Consider the following 17,522-nt stretch of genomic DNA (forward strand, 5'->3'; position numbering starts at 1 on the left):
AAAAAAAAAAACACACATAAAAAATAACTTCTTACATCTAGGCATATATGGCTCAGTGGTTAGGAGGGCCCTAGCTCTGTCCTCAGTGCCCCCTTAGAGTGGTTTGCAAGCTGTCTGTAACTCCAATTCTAGGGGATCCAATGACTTATGGACTTCATGGGCACTGAATTTGTATATCCAAATACACACAGTTCAAAACAAAATCTTCCGAAAAACTGTTTTTTAGATTCGTTCATTTTGCTTCATTTTTGAGACAGAGTTTCACTATGAAGCTTTGGCTGGCCTGGAACTCACTGTGTAGACCAGGATTTCCCTTAGGAAAAGCCCATGGCTTGGGAAATGCTTAAGACAATTGGGAAAATGGTAAAAGGTTTGTGACACCCTGGGCCCATTCTCATTATACTTCTATTAACATCCAAGATCTATGTATTAGCTCTACATACCTATGTATTAATCTATCTATGTATCTATGAATTAATGTGCCTAAGCTCAAGTGTCCAGCCCAGGGAATTCTCTCATGGCAAACATTCACACAGCTACCACTCAGATCAAGATACAAAGTATTCACCCTGTGTGGTGATGCATGCCTTTAAACTCAGCACTCGGGAGGCAGAGACAGGCAGATCTCTGTGAGTCTGAGGCTAGTCTGGTCTACAGAGAGAGAGAGAGGACTACATACTGAGAACCTGTCTCAAATAACAACAACAGAATATAAAATAGTTGCACATCCCAGTGCCTCGAACCAGGAATATCCTTCCCCACACCACAGCTCCACCATCACCAACACACACACACACACACAGAGAGAGAGAGAGAGAGAGAGAGAGAGAGAGAGAGAGAGAGAGAGTCAAAAGTGGCCACAGCGATACATAGTTCTTAGAGTGCTGTTGTCTGCCCTTGAACTTCATGTAAATGGAATCGTACAGGATGTGGTTTCTGTTTTGCCTGATGCCTTGACTCAGCCTCGTACCTGTGAGATGCATCTCTCCAGTTGTAGACACTTAGAGCAGTTCCTTTTCATTACTGCGTAGAATTTCAGTGTAGAAATAAAAGTGTGTATTGGGAGTTGGGGGTGTAGCTGAACAGTAAATGACTTGCTTAGCATGTTCAACCTCTAGCTCCACCAAAACCAAAACCAAACCAAAACAACCCCCCCAAAAAAAAAGAAAGAAAAGAGAAAAGAAAGAAATAGAACCGACTGTGTATATCACAAGTTAATTGCTCCATGTGTTGTTGGACATTGTGTTGCTTAAAGTTGTTGCTATTTTTTTTCCCTCATTGTTGAGGATTGCACTAAGGGCCCTCCCACTGAGCTACATCCTCAAACCCCTCCCCCACTTGTTTTGGAGGATAGGGTCTCCCTTAGCTCAGGCTACCCATCCTCCAGATCTCAAGTGATCCTGAGATTCTGGGCCTGCAGCATCACATCCAGGGTTGGCCATTATTAGCAAAGCCGCTGAAAATACCCATGTATCTGTCGTCTGAGGGATCCATTAACATTATTTTCAGACACATACTTGACTTTTAAACGCAACAGCAGACCACTTTCCACCTCTTCCTGTGGACTGCTCCATGCTGGGCTGAGATTACCCCATCGCCTGTGGGAGAAGAGAGCAGCCTCAGGTCTGGCCTCTGGCCCCCTGCTGATCTCCTGAGTCCCCGACCATGGCCTTGTGTCTCCGTGCTGATGTCTGTGTCTGGAAGCTGCAGCAGAGGATGCGAAGAGGTTTGGGGTATGTCTTTTCTTTTTGGTTTGTTTTTTTTTTTTTTAAATACTGCTAGGCTGTTTTGAGGGTTAGAACTAATTGTCAGCCTGAGAGAATTGGGATCAGCTATAAGTTGGGCCTCTGGGCACACCTGTAGAGAATTATCTTGGTTTTATGAATCGATATGCAAAGAGCCATCTCAATTTCAAGAGGGAGCCTTCCCTGGGTAGGGGATCTTGGACTGTGGCGTTGGGGATTCAGAAGAGCTGAGCACACATGCATCCATCACTTGCTTCTAGCTGCTGATGCTTTGTGGTCAAGATGCATCAGCTCTTGATGTCCAGACCCACCCTGATGGGCTGTGACCAGGAAGTGTGAGCTTCCTGTGAGTTACAATAAACCCTGATAAATCCTTTCTCCCTTAAGTTGCTTTTTATCGCTGGAACAGGAGAAGACAGGAGGAAGCCAGGATTTTAGATGTGAAACCATTTATCCTGCAGATGAAGACTCGGCCTTGGGAGGGCTGGTGGCTCTGAGTCCAAACTGTGGTTCCTCTGCCTGCCAGTTCTTTGGGCTCCAGCAGCTGAAGCTCTCTGAGGCTACATTTCCTTACCTTGGAATCTGGGAAGAGTACGGCTTACCTCTGGGCACCGTCAGAATAGCCTAACAGACATAAATCACGCGGCATAGCGTGCCACACCTGCAACCGTGTTGGTTTTTCCTTGTTTGTTTTCTGCCCAAGGTCACACAGCTAGCAGCAGAGACACTCTGGAAACAGCTTTTGAAAGGAGGGGTTCAGGAGGAAAAAAAAAAAAAAACAAACCACATTACTCAGTGCCAGATTAGGGTCTGTGACAATGACTTTGTGTCTCTATACCCGTGCCACAGCCTCATACTTAACATACAATTGGACAGCAATTAATGTGTTCAATGAGTGAATACAAGAAGGACCAGACACACAGAAGGGCTCCCACCCAAAACTGCCTTTAGGAACCTTGTTTCAGAAGACTCAGTGGATAAGAGACTCTAGTGGTTAAAGGGACTTGCTGCCAACCCTCATGACTCAGGGTCCACATGGTGGAAGGAGAGAACCAACTCTCAGATGGTGTTCTCTAACACACACACACACACACACACACACACACACACACACACAAATGCAAAACAAACGGACAAACAAGCAAGACCCCAAACTTATTTCAGGCTGACATCCAGGTATAATTCCCTGGGATGGAGAAGCTTGCCAATAATACCCCACTGGGTGTTGTTCTCTGGGATGGAAAGGGTGTTCTCTGCCTCATATCTGATGAAACCGGTCACAGATTGGCATCAGGGAGCAGGGAGAAGGTGACTGGTCACCTTGAGTACAAGCTGGTCCTAGTGGCTTGTGCCTAAAGGAGATCTGGGGTGGAGGTGGAATAACAGGACAGGAGCCGTCGCCAGAATGCACATCTCAGGCCACCTCCCTCCCTCTGTTCCCAGGAAAGCCCAAGTTTGTGGGGACTGCCTCGAAACCAGGCCGGGAAACAATCTGGAGTTTCTTCCCGCCTCCTGGCGACGGGGTTTCTTCTGCAGCTCTCTCCTGTCTGGGGGTGACTCATCAGTTGTGGTGTCCTCCATAGCAGAGGGTTCCAGAGAAGAGGGGCCGCCCGGGCATATCCATCTGCTGAACTGCCGGTGCTGGCAGCAAGGCCTCTGGACTGTTTCAATTGTGACCACAGGGGGGCGAGAGGGAGCCAGGCCCAGCGGCCGGGCCATCTGGATGTTCCTAAGCTGGGAAGAGCCCTGGACTAAACTGAGGGGGTGCTGATGCTGGGCCTCCCAGGAGCTCTGGGCCTCCACTAGATCTGAAATACGCTCTGCCTAAAATCAGGACTAGAATCTCTCATTTACAGAGAGATCCCTAAATCAGGCGAGCATACTTGCTCCATCTATCTACTATTGATCTCCTGAAAGTCTTAAGTCAGCTTCTTCCCCTATCATCAGGTCAGCCAGGGGCTGGAGACTGTAGCTCCGGTGATTGAGGCTTTGCCTAGCATGCACAAAGCCCAGGGTTCCAGCCCAAGCACTCTCTAAGCTTAGTACTCTCTTAGAACACAGGCTAGTACTTGGATATGCTCACAACCTGCATTTTTGAGGCAGGGGCATCTTTTTATTTATTTGATTACTCAGGCTTTGTTTTGCTTTCTTGTTTGTTTGTTTCGATGGATTCAAGTAGTCCAGGCTGGCCTCCATCCTCTTTGTGACTGGGGATGGCTTTGAACTTCTCATCCTCCTGCTTTGACTTCCTCAGTGCTGGGGTTGCAGGTGTGTGCCGCCATACCTGATTTAAGGGATGCTGAAATGTGCTAGGCAGGCTTCCTAACCTTGCCTGGGTCTGTCCCTCACCTGGATCACAGCCCACTGTCATATCAGAGCTGTCCCCGTGTGAGGTCAGAGGTCGACACAGGCTCTCCACTGCCTTTGGTGTTTTGCCTTGACTTGTCAATAATCTCCATCACACCTCAAAATAGATGGTACTGAGCATCAGGGATATTGATCGATGAATCCAAAGCCACACAGCTAGAAGAGTGTGGTGTGTGCTCCAGAGAACCTAGCCCCCCCCCATTTTCCCACCCCCAGTAAGACCCCAGCTCCCACCTCCCATCACAACCATCTGCTTGCAGCAAGCAACTTGACCTCTGTCCCCCACCCCTCCTTCTGACTGGGGGACTCCCCAGGGAGAACAGAGTCTTGCCCAATTGCAAAGGCTTGGACGCTCAAGCCTTTGCTTGAAAGTGATTGAGGCTTAATTCCCGGAACCCAGTCCAGCACAGTTTGCTCTGCAACCCAGTCCAGCATGGTATGCTCTGTGTATTTGCTAATCCCCCTGCCTGGCCCAAAGAGTGCTACCTGGAGTGGTACCCAAGGCTATGCGTGAACATCCCCCCCCCCCCCAGCTCCTCTCCTCCTTGACCTCTGCATCCCTCCTCCTCCAGCCCAGTCCCTTTCTGGGACTGCGATATCCGTTCGCCAAGACTGTCTCGGAAGAAGGAACACCAGTCCAGATGTCGTGACTGACACCTTGGGATTTGACCTCTCAAACTCTCTCAGGAGTCTCCATCACTCAGGGCTCCCCTTATCCGCAGCTCCGACGGTATTCTAACTTACCTGACGTATCCTTGTCCTTCTGATTCGGGGTTCTCAGAAGGAAGTTCTGCTGACTTTGGGCTCTGATGCCCACTCTGCGAAGAGACCTCAAGTGGCTCCCTGGTACCCTCTGCGGTCCCCTCTGCGGCACCCTCTGCGGTGCCCTCTGCGGTACCCTCTACGCAAAGGCTGCTACTGTTGCCTGTCTTCTTTTTAATTTTATTTATTTTTGAGACAGAATGACTATGTAGCCCAGGCCGAGCTCCAACTTGTGGCAATCCTCCTGACTCAGCATTCCAATCCTGGTTTGGGCTGCAGTTATGGGCTACTGGCTACTGTACCTCGTCTGTGGTAGCTCTTCTGCAACAATTGAATCTCTGATTCTCTGATGCTCATCTCTGCACGTGGCCATATGGAGTGTGTGTGTGTGTGTGTGTGTGTGTGTGTTGTATGCATTCGTGTACATGTCTATCTGTGAGTATGTTTTCCAGTACATGCATGGAGACCAGAGGTCTACCTCTGGTATCTCTATTGTTTTCCATACCATTTGTGGGGATACGTTTTGTGTTTGTTTATTTTGAGACCGTGCTGCTCTGTGTAGTTCTGGCTGCCTTGAAACTCACTCTGTAGACCAGGTTGGTCTTGAACTCACAAAGCTCTGCCTTTCTTTGCTTCCCAAATGCTGGCAATAAAGGCATGTGTTACCACCCTGGGCTCCACATTAGCTTTTTAATTTATTTTTTATTTCACGTGCACTGGTATTTTGCCTACACGTGTATCTGTGTAAGGGTGTCAGATCTTCCTAGAAATTGAGTTACAAATACTTTTGAACCACCATGTGGGTGCTGGGATTTGAACTGAAGACCTCTGGAAGAGCCTCCAGTGCTCTTAACCACTGAGCCATATCTTCACCACCACCACCACCACCACCACCACCACCACCACCACCCCTGTTAGTTTTAAGGCCCAGTTTTCACTGGATCTGGCTGACTGGCTGGCCCTGGGGTTACAGGGGCTTGTTGACATGCCTGGCTTTTATGTGGGTACTAGGGATCCAAACTCAGTTCTCCGTGCTTGCCACAGCATCATTTCAGCTCCTGAGCTGACTCCCCAACCTTGTGTCTCCTTAATATCTCTGCCTCCATTCAGTCACCTAGTCTACATGTATGATGGGTGGAGCCTTAGCCATTATTTTGGACACAGAACAAGGACATAGTATAGGGCTAGTGGAGAAGTGAACCCTGAGGACTTAACATTTCAGATCTGTCATACCAGTCCAGATGTCTCATCTCTGGCCTTTCACATAAGTGAGAAATCTCTTGGGGGTTTGGGTGGGGGTCTAACCTATTCTAATACAAACCCTATGTCTCCCTGCCCTGATGGGTACAATAGGGATAATAATGTCTACTGCAAATTTTTACATATATATTTATATATAATATACGAGAGAGAGAGAGAGAGAGAGAGAGAGAGAGAGAGAGAGAGAGAGATAACCAAGAGAGACACTGAAGAGTTCAGCTCTGTAAGCACAAGTAGAGCTACCAGCTCCACTGTTCTCCTGTTCCTGGACTGTGTCCAGACTGACTGCTACCCGATGCCCTAAGGGCCAACTGGGTGGGGCAACAATGAGAAGGAGGTGTCACCAAAGCACAGAGGAGAGGCTCCCATTCAGACTTAGGTGGAGAGGGAGGACCCAGTGAAGCCCAGTGGTGCAGGAGACACCGGGAACTGAGTCTGGGAACTGCAGATGGAGTTAGCACAAAGGAAAGGCAGTCAAGAACGCCTCCCCCCAATGTAAGGCCCTCAGGCATGGTTTTCTGGTGCAGAACCTCAAGAGGCCGACAAGGCTGAGGCCTAAGTAGGAGAATTGCATTGCAGAGGTGAAGGCTTAGCTTGCTGCTGGTGTCCCTGCCAGACCTTGACGAATGGTGGGCGTCTAAAGCAAGACACATGTGTGTCTATGTATGTGTCGCAGTGTGTATCTATCTCTGTGTGTCTATGTATGTGTGGGCGTCTATGTCTGTGTGTGTCTGTGTGATTGTTGGAGTGGGATATGAATCAGACCACATGCATGCAAAACAGTGTGTGTGTGTGTGTGTGTGTGTGTGTAAATACCTGCATGCAAACAACAGGAACTAACTCTAGAAAGAAACAGCTGTATGTATCCATTTGAGACAAAGTTTCACTATGTAGCCCGGCTGGCTTGGAACTTGCTGTGTCAACCAGGCTGGCCTCAGACTCAGAGCTCCTCTGGTCTCCGCCTCTCAGGTGCGAGATTAAAGGCAAGTACCACCACACCTGGCTACTATTAGCTAGTTCTTTGTTCATGCCTTCCCCTCAGGGAGAGGATAGCAGCTGTGGCTGCACGTGTTGGGAAAGGCCCACGCCCCTGAGCCACACCCACCGCAAGAACTTTATTATACTTAAGACAGAGGCACATTTTGGCTTGTGGTTTGTACAGCTGCCAAAGCAGCCCGGCCCCAACCGATAAGATCTTTGCCTCAATGAATTTAGATTACAGATAAGACCAGCCTCCATTAAGTCTGACTCAAACTCCTTATAGTCTTGTGTTCTTCCTCTTCTCCCTTCCCATCCTCCTCTCCCTCTCCCCTCCCCTCCCTTCCCTTCCCTTCCCATCTCTCCCAATATCAAACTGCTGGCTAAAACCTTTATTGTCTTAGCTCTGGGCAGCTGCCACCCCTAATACAATCCCCACTACAGTGAAACAAAAAGTGAGTCTTGGAGAAGGCTTGGAGACAACTGAAGCTTACCTGCCTCTAGGCATGTGGGCAGTAGGAAGAGAGCTACTCAGTCACCTGGAGGAACCAGCCAAGCCCTTCTCCTTTAGTCCACTGTCCTACTGGATTGATGCCGTGATGGGAAGACCCATGTGCTAAGGATTCAGGCTGCGGCTGCTGGCTGCTCTTCCAAGCTGCAATGTATTCTCCCTCCCTCTCTCGATCCCTCTTTCATATATATGCTGTCTTCAGACACACCGGAAGAGGTGTCCCATTACAGAGCCACCACATGGTTGCTGGGAATTGAACTCAGGACCTCTGGAAGAGCAGTCAGTGTTCTTAGCCGCTGAGCCATCTCTCCAGCCCGTATCATCTCATCTTGTCTTCCCAGCATTCTATTCACATTGCATCCAAGGAATGTCTCGTGACTTAGGTTGCGCGTTTAGAAGCCAGGATTTGAATTGGGATGTCAGACTCCTTTGGTGTTCATTTCTGCCCCATGCTATCACCCGTACCTCTGTCACATATCCCAGTGTGTGGGAGTCTTGGCTCCGACTCATATGACACATCAATCACACACACTTACACATACACACTTGCTATAGCTTGGGTGTGTATTGTTCTAAGCCTGGGGCTAAATTGCAGAAAAATGCCTGACAATGTGAAAAGCCTGGTCAACTGCTAGAGGGCCTAAGTCACCCTCACATCACAACCAGACATCCTTAGGCCAACGCCTTCCAAGCCGCGTGCCTTACTTCCTCAGTCAAGCCTGCTTCTGGGAAAGCGCTTGAGACCCGATCTCACCAGCATTTACTCAGTGAATGACCGAGTAGAGCTTAGAATGCGATTCTGCACTTACTAGTCCCAGAGAGCCAATTTATGCATGCTTAGCTCAGACCACGCTGTTCTCTTTCTCTAACACCATCCTTGGCTCCCCATTTATTTCAGAGCAAAGCCCATACAACATCCCCAGTCTTAATTCAAGGACCCTATCACTAAATTCAAACTCTCTCCAACCTTATCTCTCGCACCACACACCTTCGGACCCATTAGTTACTTTAGACATGTCTTTCTGAGCCGGTCGTCTAGCAGAATGACGTAATGGAGGGCAGAGGGACTATGGGAGTATTTAGGAATAAAGTGTCTCCAGACAAAGGGAGGTTCTGAGAAGTTTAGCAGCGGGTGTGGTTAACAGAGAGGACTTGGGGGCCCCCAGAAAGACAGGACAGTGGGAGCAAATGAAGCTTGTCTTTCTTCCCACTGTGTCATGTCCCTCAAAGGCTGGTGTTCCTGTTTTCAATCTACAGCACCCTCCACGAGCTCCTATTGTGAACTCCTGCTCTCCCGTAGGAGGAGCATTTGGAGGCGTAGCCAGGCTGGAAGAAGTGGGTCCCAAGGGGCGGGACTTGAAAGTTTATATCCTGTCCCAATTCCAGCCATATTCTGTTTCCTGATTTTCTGGGAAGCCAACACTACCATCCGCCAATTCCGGTGGCCCCGGACTTAAACAGTCTGCCCTGCTTTTCCTGTGGCCGTGGATTGAAATTTATCTGAAACCATGAGCCAAGGAGTATCTTTCCTTCGGGAAGCTGTTTTATTCTCAGCAGTAAGCACTGGCAAGTAGGAAAAACCTGAGTTCAGATGTCAAAGGTTTAGGTAAAAAGCTGGCTCAGCAGCGTGGACCTGAAACTCCAGAGCCAGGGACGTGGAGACCAGAGGATTCCTGGGGCTTGCTGGCTAGCCAGTCTAGTGAAATATGTCCAACGCTTTCTCAAAAAGTACACGCAGCTGGGTGTGGTGGCGCATGCCTTTAATCCCAGAACTCAGGAGGCAGAGGCAGGCGGATTTCTGAGTTTGAGGCCAGCCTGGTCTACAAAGTGAGTTCCAGGACAGCCAGGGCTATACAGAGAAACCCTGTCTCGAAAAACCAAAAAAAAAAAAAAAAAAAAAGTACATGCAACTATACATTCCTGTGTACACAACACATGAACACACACAAATATATAGCGGTAATAATAATACTTATGTTTAGTGAACTAAGACAGCCAGGCATAGCTTTAAATACTTGGAGGTATATTAACTTGTTTGATCCACATAATATTATGATCAAAATTATTAATATTTGTTGTGATCAATATTATTTGGGGGATTCTACCCCATCTTAGATCATTTAGTTTCCAAATAAAAGACACAAAAACCTTTATGTTTATAATGCTCCTTAAAAGCACTTGAGCTGGGCAGATATCAACGCTCTGTGCTATTTTATCTACTTCTGGGTCAATAACCCGGAAATATCACTTGCCGAGTTCTACCTGGGCCACTCCCATTCCAACAAGCCGATCCTGATGGTTGTGCACTTACGACCCACCTAGCCCACGATGACTGCCTTCTTCTCTGTACTTTCTCCCCTCCCCGTGCATGGTCCCTGCATCACTCTGCCCTTTCCCTTCTGCTCGGCCCAGCCTGTAGGCATCTTTATTAGCCAATCAGGGATAAGTTTGGGGAGCAAGGTTTGTGCAGCAAAAGCTGACAGACATGAGGATCTCCTTGTCTTGGAGCAACCAGATCTTGGCATACAGAATTTAGTATTTGAACCCACAGCAGCACTAGACCAAGCCACTACAACACCCCTGTAAGGTTAAGTCCCAGTTTCATCCCTATGTTACAGGTGTGGGGACCAAGGCATGGGGAGGGGATAAGCCCCAACCTCAGTGGCTCTTCCGGCTCTCCCAGGTCTTGGTGAGAATCTCATTTTATTCAGATCCCCTCCTAACCTCTTCTGTCTTCCTGTCTCCGTGGGCCTTTTTTTTCCTTGTTATTGATTTTTTTGTTTTTCCGTGTATGGGTGGGTGTTTTGCCTGCACGTATATCTGTGCACTGCTTGTGGTCCTGGTTCCCTCAGAGGCCAGAGGAAGGCATCAGTTGTGGACCATCATGTGCGTTCAGGGAATTGAACCCCCATCTTCTGGAAGAGCAGCCAATGATCTCAATTTCTGAGCCATCTCTCCAGTTCCCTTATCCAGTTTTCCTATGTCTTTCTTTCGCTTTGCCTCCTGTTTCCATCCTGTTTATGTCTGCCTCATCTCCCCCATCTGTTTAGTGTGTGCATTCATGTGCATATGCGTGTGTGCGTGCGTGCGCACACACACACACACACACACACACACACACACACACACTACGTCCAATCATTTATCATCCATCAGAGCTAAAGAAGGGATGCTGGCTCAGCAGTCAGGCTCAGCCCTATCCGTGTGGTGGTACAGCTGCATGCTGGAGGGAAGGCCCTTCATCCTTGGGTATGGAGAGACAGGGTGAGAGATTAGCGTCATGGACAGAGAGTCTTATTTCATCCTGTTTGTCCTGAATGACTTTTTTTTTTTTTTAAGCAGACTTGATGAGAGATTTTTTTATTGAACATGATTTGGTAGGGTATATTTGGCACTGTGGAAGCCTTCAGGAATGTAGGGCTCTCCACTTGTCCAGAGGATCACAACTGGGGACATATTTGACACTACAGCCATCCAGAATGAGTTGATTCGCAGCAACCCTGTCTTCAAATTCATCTGCATTAAACTCAGTGAAGCCCCACTTCTTTGAGATGTGAATCTTCTGGCAACCAGGGATCTTGAATTTGGCTCTGCGCAGAGCCTCAGTCACATGTTCCTTATTCTGCAGCTTGGTGCGGATGGACATGATGACCTGGCCACTGTGCCCTGGGTCCTCCCAAAGGCCACACACATCCCTGTCTGGAGCCTAGATCAGGGCTGCACTGTGATCAGAGACTTGATTGTCAACTGCCAGAAAACTGTCGCCAAGGTCTCTTGAGGCAACCCATATAGACAATAGGCTCCATACACTACCAAGGAGGCTGCTCTTTGCAGCCATCGCACACCAAAGGTATAACTCTACAGAAGGCTCTAGAAAGCCATCTAGGGCTCTTTCTTTCCAGCTCTCATTCCCAGCCACTTCTGGAACTCCTGGACTTTGTGTTGGAAGCCCAGAGCCCAGGAAGCGTCCCTATGTGCCAGGCTGAGCCCTGAGCGGAGGGCTGTGGCAGGGAGGACAAGCAGGCATCTGGCATCTGCCGGGGCCTCTGCTGCGAATCTTACACATAGAGATTCACAGAGAAGAGGATGGATCTCTAGGGCGTCCATCGACTCTTAGCCTGGTGACACACAGTGTGGGCTAGACAAGTCCCCCCTTTGATGTGTTTATAAAAAAGAGAAAGAGAGAGGGGGTGGGGCTGGAGAGATGGTTCAGCAGTTAAGAACATTGACTGCTCTTCCAGAAGTTCTGAGCTCAATTCCCAGCAACCACATGGTGACTCTCAAACGTCTGTAATGGGATCTGATGCCCTCTTCTGGTGTGTCTGAAGATAGCTACAGTGTATTCATATAAATAAAAATAAATATATCATTAAAAAGGGTGTGTGTGGGCTGGTGAGATGGCTCAGTGGGTAAGAGCACCCGACTGCTCTTCCGAAGGTCTGGAGTTCAAATCCCAGCAACCACATGGTGGCTCACAACCATCCGTAACAAGATCTGACGCAATCTTCTGGAGTGTCTGAGGACAGCTTCAGTGTACTTATATATAATAAATAAATAAATCTTTAAAAAAAAAAAAAAAAGGTGTGTGTGTTATGTTCTATGGAGGTGTGGTGAGGTGTGGGGGGAGGGGGTGTCTCAGCGGGCCCATGCCAAGGCATCCCTTCTCCCTGAGGGACCAGCCACGAGATGATGTAGTATAGAATAGAGTTTATTCAGGACACGGGGAGGGGAGTTAAGAGGGTTGTAGAGGCAGAGAAAGGCAGAGAGGAGAGAGGAGAGAAGTAGAGGCTTGCCATGGACATGGAGAGAGAGGGGGATGGAATGGGAAGGGGAGAGGAAGAACAAGAGCGCAGGAGAGCAAGAGAACAAGAGAGAAGCAAAAAGAGGGAGGAGTTGGCAAGCAGCCCCGTTTATAGTGGGTCAGGCCTACCTGGCTGTTGCCAGGTAACTGTGGGGAGGAGCATACCTGGCTGTTGCCAGGTAACTGTGGGGTGGAGTTTAGACAGAATGCTAACACCCTCCACAGTACCTGGTTGGGTCAGGCTGCGCTGAGAAACATCACTGACAGAGAAGAGCAGTGAGAAACTGCAGGCAGCCCTCACCCATCTGTGCCTGTCAGTATCCGCCCAAAGATGCTCTAGTGAGGAGAACTGAGTCTAGGGTCTCAGAGCATTAGCTGTCAGATCGCACCCACTAAGCCCACGGACGACGACGCCTCAAACATTGGCAGACCGAAGGTCGCTGCCAATGGGCATTCTTCAGGTTGCAGATGTACTTTAAGATCGTGTTTTTTTCAACTGGCTCCAAAAGTCAGAAATCCTGCCAGGGACAGACTTAGGCATGCACACCAATCAGATTGGTGGGACTTCCAGGACCGGAGGTGAGGTGTGACTTTAATTTAATTTAATTTAATTTTGTGTGTGTGTGATTTCAAATCCACGAGCCCACCCCACGGTCCCAGGAGACTTCTGTCCTCAGGCTTTGTCCGTGGTTGTAAGCACACCCTTTGATTTCCTCTGTGATCTGGAATGTTCCGGTCAGGCTTTCTTCTGGGCCACATGAAAGCTTGAAGAGATTTATAAATAGAGTTTAAAAATCACAGGATTATTTTCCCACAGCTCCTTCTGTAAACGGAGATGGCTGAAGGGAGAGGTGAGAGGGCATGGGGGCGGGGCCTTGGCCCTCTCCTCTCATCAGGGCAAATTCCAGGAGTGGAGGATGTTTCTATTGGAAAATTGCCTCCTCTCCGGAATGTCTTTGTTAATGGCATCTCTCCCTAGAGTGACTGAATTGTCTTCCTATCTGGGGAATCATAATCTATTGAGGCCTCTAACTGAGGCAGCTCTGCCTGGAAAGAAATCCTGAGGACTGCCTTCTTCCTTCCTTCCTTCCTTCCTTCCTTCCTTCCTTCCTTCCTTCTTTCTTTCCTTCTGTCTCTCGACCTTAGGTTTAGAAAGACAGAGTCAGAGGGCAGCATCCTGTGGGCAGAGAGAATCACAGTCTATTGAGATATGATGTAATCCCATCAAAACAGGGATAGATCTCTCTGTGTCTATGTCTGTGTCTGTGTCTGTGTCTGTGCCTGTGTGTCTGTGTCTGTGTGTGTCTCTTCCCTCCCCTGCCGTGTGTGTGTGTGTGTGTGTGTGTGTGTGTGTGTATCATGAGTTCAGATCCCAGCACTGACATTGAGGGGCAGGGAGGGGAGGGGATGAGGGTGGCTCACAAACTACCCTATAACTCCAGCACCAGGGGATCTGACTCCCTCTTCTGGCCTCTGTGGACACCTATACACATGGTACACATGGAGACATGCAGAAAAATAAAAATAAGTCTTAAGAAACTAAAAGAAGCAATTTAGCCGGGCAGTGGTGGCATATGCCTTTAATCCCAGCACTTGGGAGGCAGAGGCAGGCAGATTTCTAAGTTCGAGGCCAGCCTGGTCTACACAGTGAGTTCCAGGACAGCCAGGGCTGTACAGAGAAACCCTGCCTCGAAAACCAAAAAAGAAGAAAAAGAGGAAGAACAAGAACAAGAAGAAGGAGCACTTTAAGGGAGGAAGGGCTTATTTTTGGCTTTGGGTTTAGAGGGCACAGTCTGTCGGGTAGGGAGAGTCTGGTGTGTGACCTTCAGCACTTGTAGTAAAGAGAACTTGAGCTTGTGCACATCTCTGTGGACCAGGAAACAGAGACCGAGGCCCAAAGCCGTGTGCCATGACCATCAATTATATAACCCAGTTCTTCAAAGTGGGCCCTGCCTTCAGGGTCATGAGGTGTCCGTGGAGAGTAGATAGGTCACCCATATAGGGTAAGTCAGACACAGAGGGAGACTGGTAGTGATACAACTTCCCAGCCCCCACAACTGATGGCTATCAGGCATGTCCACCCATTTGACAATGTGGCAGACAGTGTCAGCTCCAAGTAGATCCACTCATGCCAATAATCCCAGCACTTAGGAGGGAGGCAGAGACAGGTGGATCTTTCTGAGTTCAAGGCCACCATGGTCTACATAGTGAGTTTCAGAACAGCCATAGCTGTTGTAAAGATGGAAACCCGACCCTAAAAAACTCAAACCAAGCCGGGCGTGGTGGCACACGCCTTTGCCTTTAATCCCAGCACTCGGGAGGCAGAGGCAGGCAGATTTCTGAGTTCGAGGCCAGCCTGGTCTACAGAGTGAGTTCCAGGACAGCCAGGACTACACAGAGAAACCCTGTCTCGAAAAACCAAAAAAAAAAAAAATAATAAATAAATAAAAATAAAAAATTCAAACCAACCAACCACCAACCAGCCAACAACAACAACCAAACACACACACACACACACACACAATCATGCAATTGAGTTACAAAATATATAAAAATCATTTAAAAATCTGATGGTGTTTTAAAGTAAGTTTAAGATTCTGTGTTGAAACCTGCATGGTGGTGGTAGTGTATACATTCAGTCTTAGCACCCAGGAGGCAGAGACAGGCAGCATTCTGAGTTTCAGGACAACCAGGGCTGCGCAGAGATCCTGCCTCGAAAACCCAAAAGAAGAAGGAGGAGAAGGAGGAGGAAGAAGAGGAAGAGGGAAAAAAGGAGGAGAAGAAAAAAGGGGAGGAGGAGGAAGAAGAGGACGAGGAAGAAGAGGAGGAGGAAGAAGAAGAAGAAGGAGAAGAGGAAGAGGAGGAGGAAGCTCATTGTGTGTTGGTTCTCTGTTCCTAGCTGTCCTGAGGCACATGTGGCTGCAGGTAGCAGGTTGTACGTGTCTGGTACTCGGCTGTTTCCCCCAATGCCAAGAGGCGAAAAGCCCACCAGGCTGCTGTTTGTCCAAACTGCCGTCCTCAGGGGCAGCAGCATCGCTCCAGCCCATTATCACCCCGGCTAGAGACAAACTCAGTAACATTAACTTAATTTTATTTACATCCCAGAGTCATTCAGAGGGAATAAGCTGAACCAATGTTGATTGAAAGCGTCCTCCAGAATGGGCCCTATGCTCCCTCCGGCTGTCACCCGATGTGACGGATAGTGACACCAGCCTTTGCCTGACCCACTGGCCTCCCTGAGGCAGGGAGAGAGGAATCCCAATGCTTGGCTCACTCTAAGGATACAGCCCACGGGGCCAGCTGCAGTCACCTTGCAGCTCTCTTCTGCCTCCTTAAATAACTCCTCTTTCTGCTTCTGGTCTCCCCCTAGCCCCAGGAAGCCTCCACTCACCCAAAGCCATCTTTTAATTAGATCTGAAAACAACATGTACTAATTGAGTGTTGGCCACGCGTTCGGAAGGCTTTGCGGGAGTCTGGGCCATACAGGGATAAACAAGCCACCCTTGGTGGGCCTTGGAACTCAACTGGGTTTCAGTGTCTCCAGTTAAAGTTTGGAGGACCACGAGGCTCTGTCAATAAAGCGCTTGTCCTGAAAGGATGAAGACCCGAGTTCGGATCTAGCACCCATCTTGAAGGAGAGGAAGCCAACCCCAGCGTAGGAGGCAGGGACAGGGTGTTCTACTAGGCTTGCTGGCCGAGGTTAGCTAAATCTGGGAGCCCTACATTCAGAGAGACCCTGTCTCCAAAACTAAGGTAGTGATTGACTGAGGGAGAAACCTCACAAAAGAAAGGAGGCGGAGTTAGCGAGTCAAGATGAAGGAACTTCCCTTCCCAATTTCTCAGTCTCTATGGGTAAACAAACGCGCTTGTTGAGTTGAGAGGGAGAGAATTTGGCTAGGAAAGGAGGCTAGAGAGCCTGGCGTGTGAGAGGAGCCCTAAGCTCAGGAGACTGCCTGAGAAATTGCCAGAGGGGGAGTGGAGACCCAGAAAAGGGTTGAGCTGCGACCTCAGCCCCTTGGGACGCTGGGCTGGGCATCCCTCTCCACCTAAACCTGCTACTCCCTGTGACTCCCTGCCCTGTGAAAGACTCAGAATTTGTGATCATTCCTGGGGAGAGGGGAGTTGACCGAAGGACCCACCCAGTGACACAGCAGATGGCCACTGTGGTCCCAGGATGAGTGTGCCTACCAGAGAGAGAGAGCACTTCTGTGTCCTTCCTGCCCAGAGCTGGAGCTCCTCAGTGGGCATCAGGGGAGGGAGGCAGTGTCGGGCGGGGGAGGGGCGGAATGGTAGGTTAAGGAGACATGTCCAAGGAACCAGGGAAATGAAGCGCCCTGTGAGGCTAGACTGGGCTAGTGGCCCACTGCGAGCATGCTCTGTGGGGACAGAAATCAGACCTGCTCTGTGGGGAGTGGGGCTGGCCTGGAGTGCTTTCTTAGATGGTGGGAGCTCTCCTGATTATTCAGGGGTGTGCATGAGTGTGCGTGAGTGTGTGTGTGTGTGTGTGTGTGTGTGTGTGCGCGCATTATGTAAGTTTGTGTAAATCGAGCTGTTCATTTAAGGTTCCTGTGCATGGCTGTACTGTTACACGTTGGTGAAAGAACATAAGTAAGGAACAAGAGTAGCTATAATACTCATCACAATTTTTATGCCATTAGGCATTTCCTTCCCCACCCCTGCCCTCACCCCCACCCTGCTGAGCACAATCTTACTTCCTGTCTCTATAGATTAGATTTCCTTAGATGTCCCCAGTCTACAGAATTATAGGTGTGGCCTTTTCCATCTGGCACTGAGCACAGTGTTCTGGACCCTTGTTTCCACTCGTGCAGCACACACCAGGACTCCACCCCCTTTTTTGTTGGTGTGTAGTATTCCAATATACAGTCCCACCATCTACAGACCCACCATCTACAGTCCCACCATCTACAGACCCACCATCTACAGTCCCACCATCTACAGTCCCACCATCTACAGTCCCACCATCTACAGTCCCACCATCTACAGTCCCACCATCTACAGTTCCACCATCTACAGTTCCACCATCCACTAGGAAGTAAGTAGGTTCTTCTCCCTTCATGGCTGTTAGGAACAGCGCTGC

General features: G+C 49.0%; 1 pseudogene; it reads right to left on the reverse strand.

Moving 5' to 3' along the window:
• Positions 1 to 11,379: 11,379 nt before the first annotated feature.
• LOC115062859 lies at positions 11,380 to 11,487 on the reverse strand (annotated as a pseudogene).
• Positions 11,488 to 17,522: the final 6,035 nt, after the last annotated feature.

The sequence above is a fragment of the Mus pahari genome, chromosome 21 (genome assembly GCF_900095145.1).
Source record: "Mus pahari chromosome 21, PAHARI_EIJ_v1.1, whole genome shotgun sequence".
NCBI lineage: Eukaryota > Metazoa > Chordata > Mammalia > Rodentia > Muridae > Mus > Mus pahari.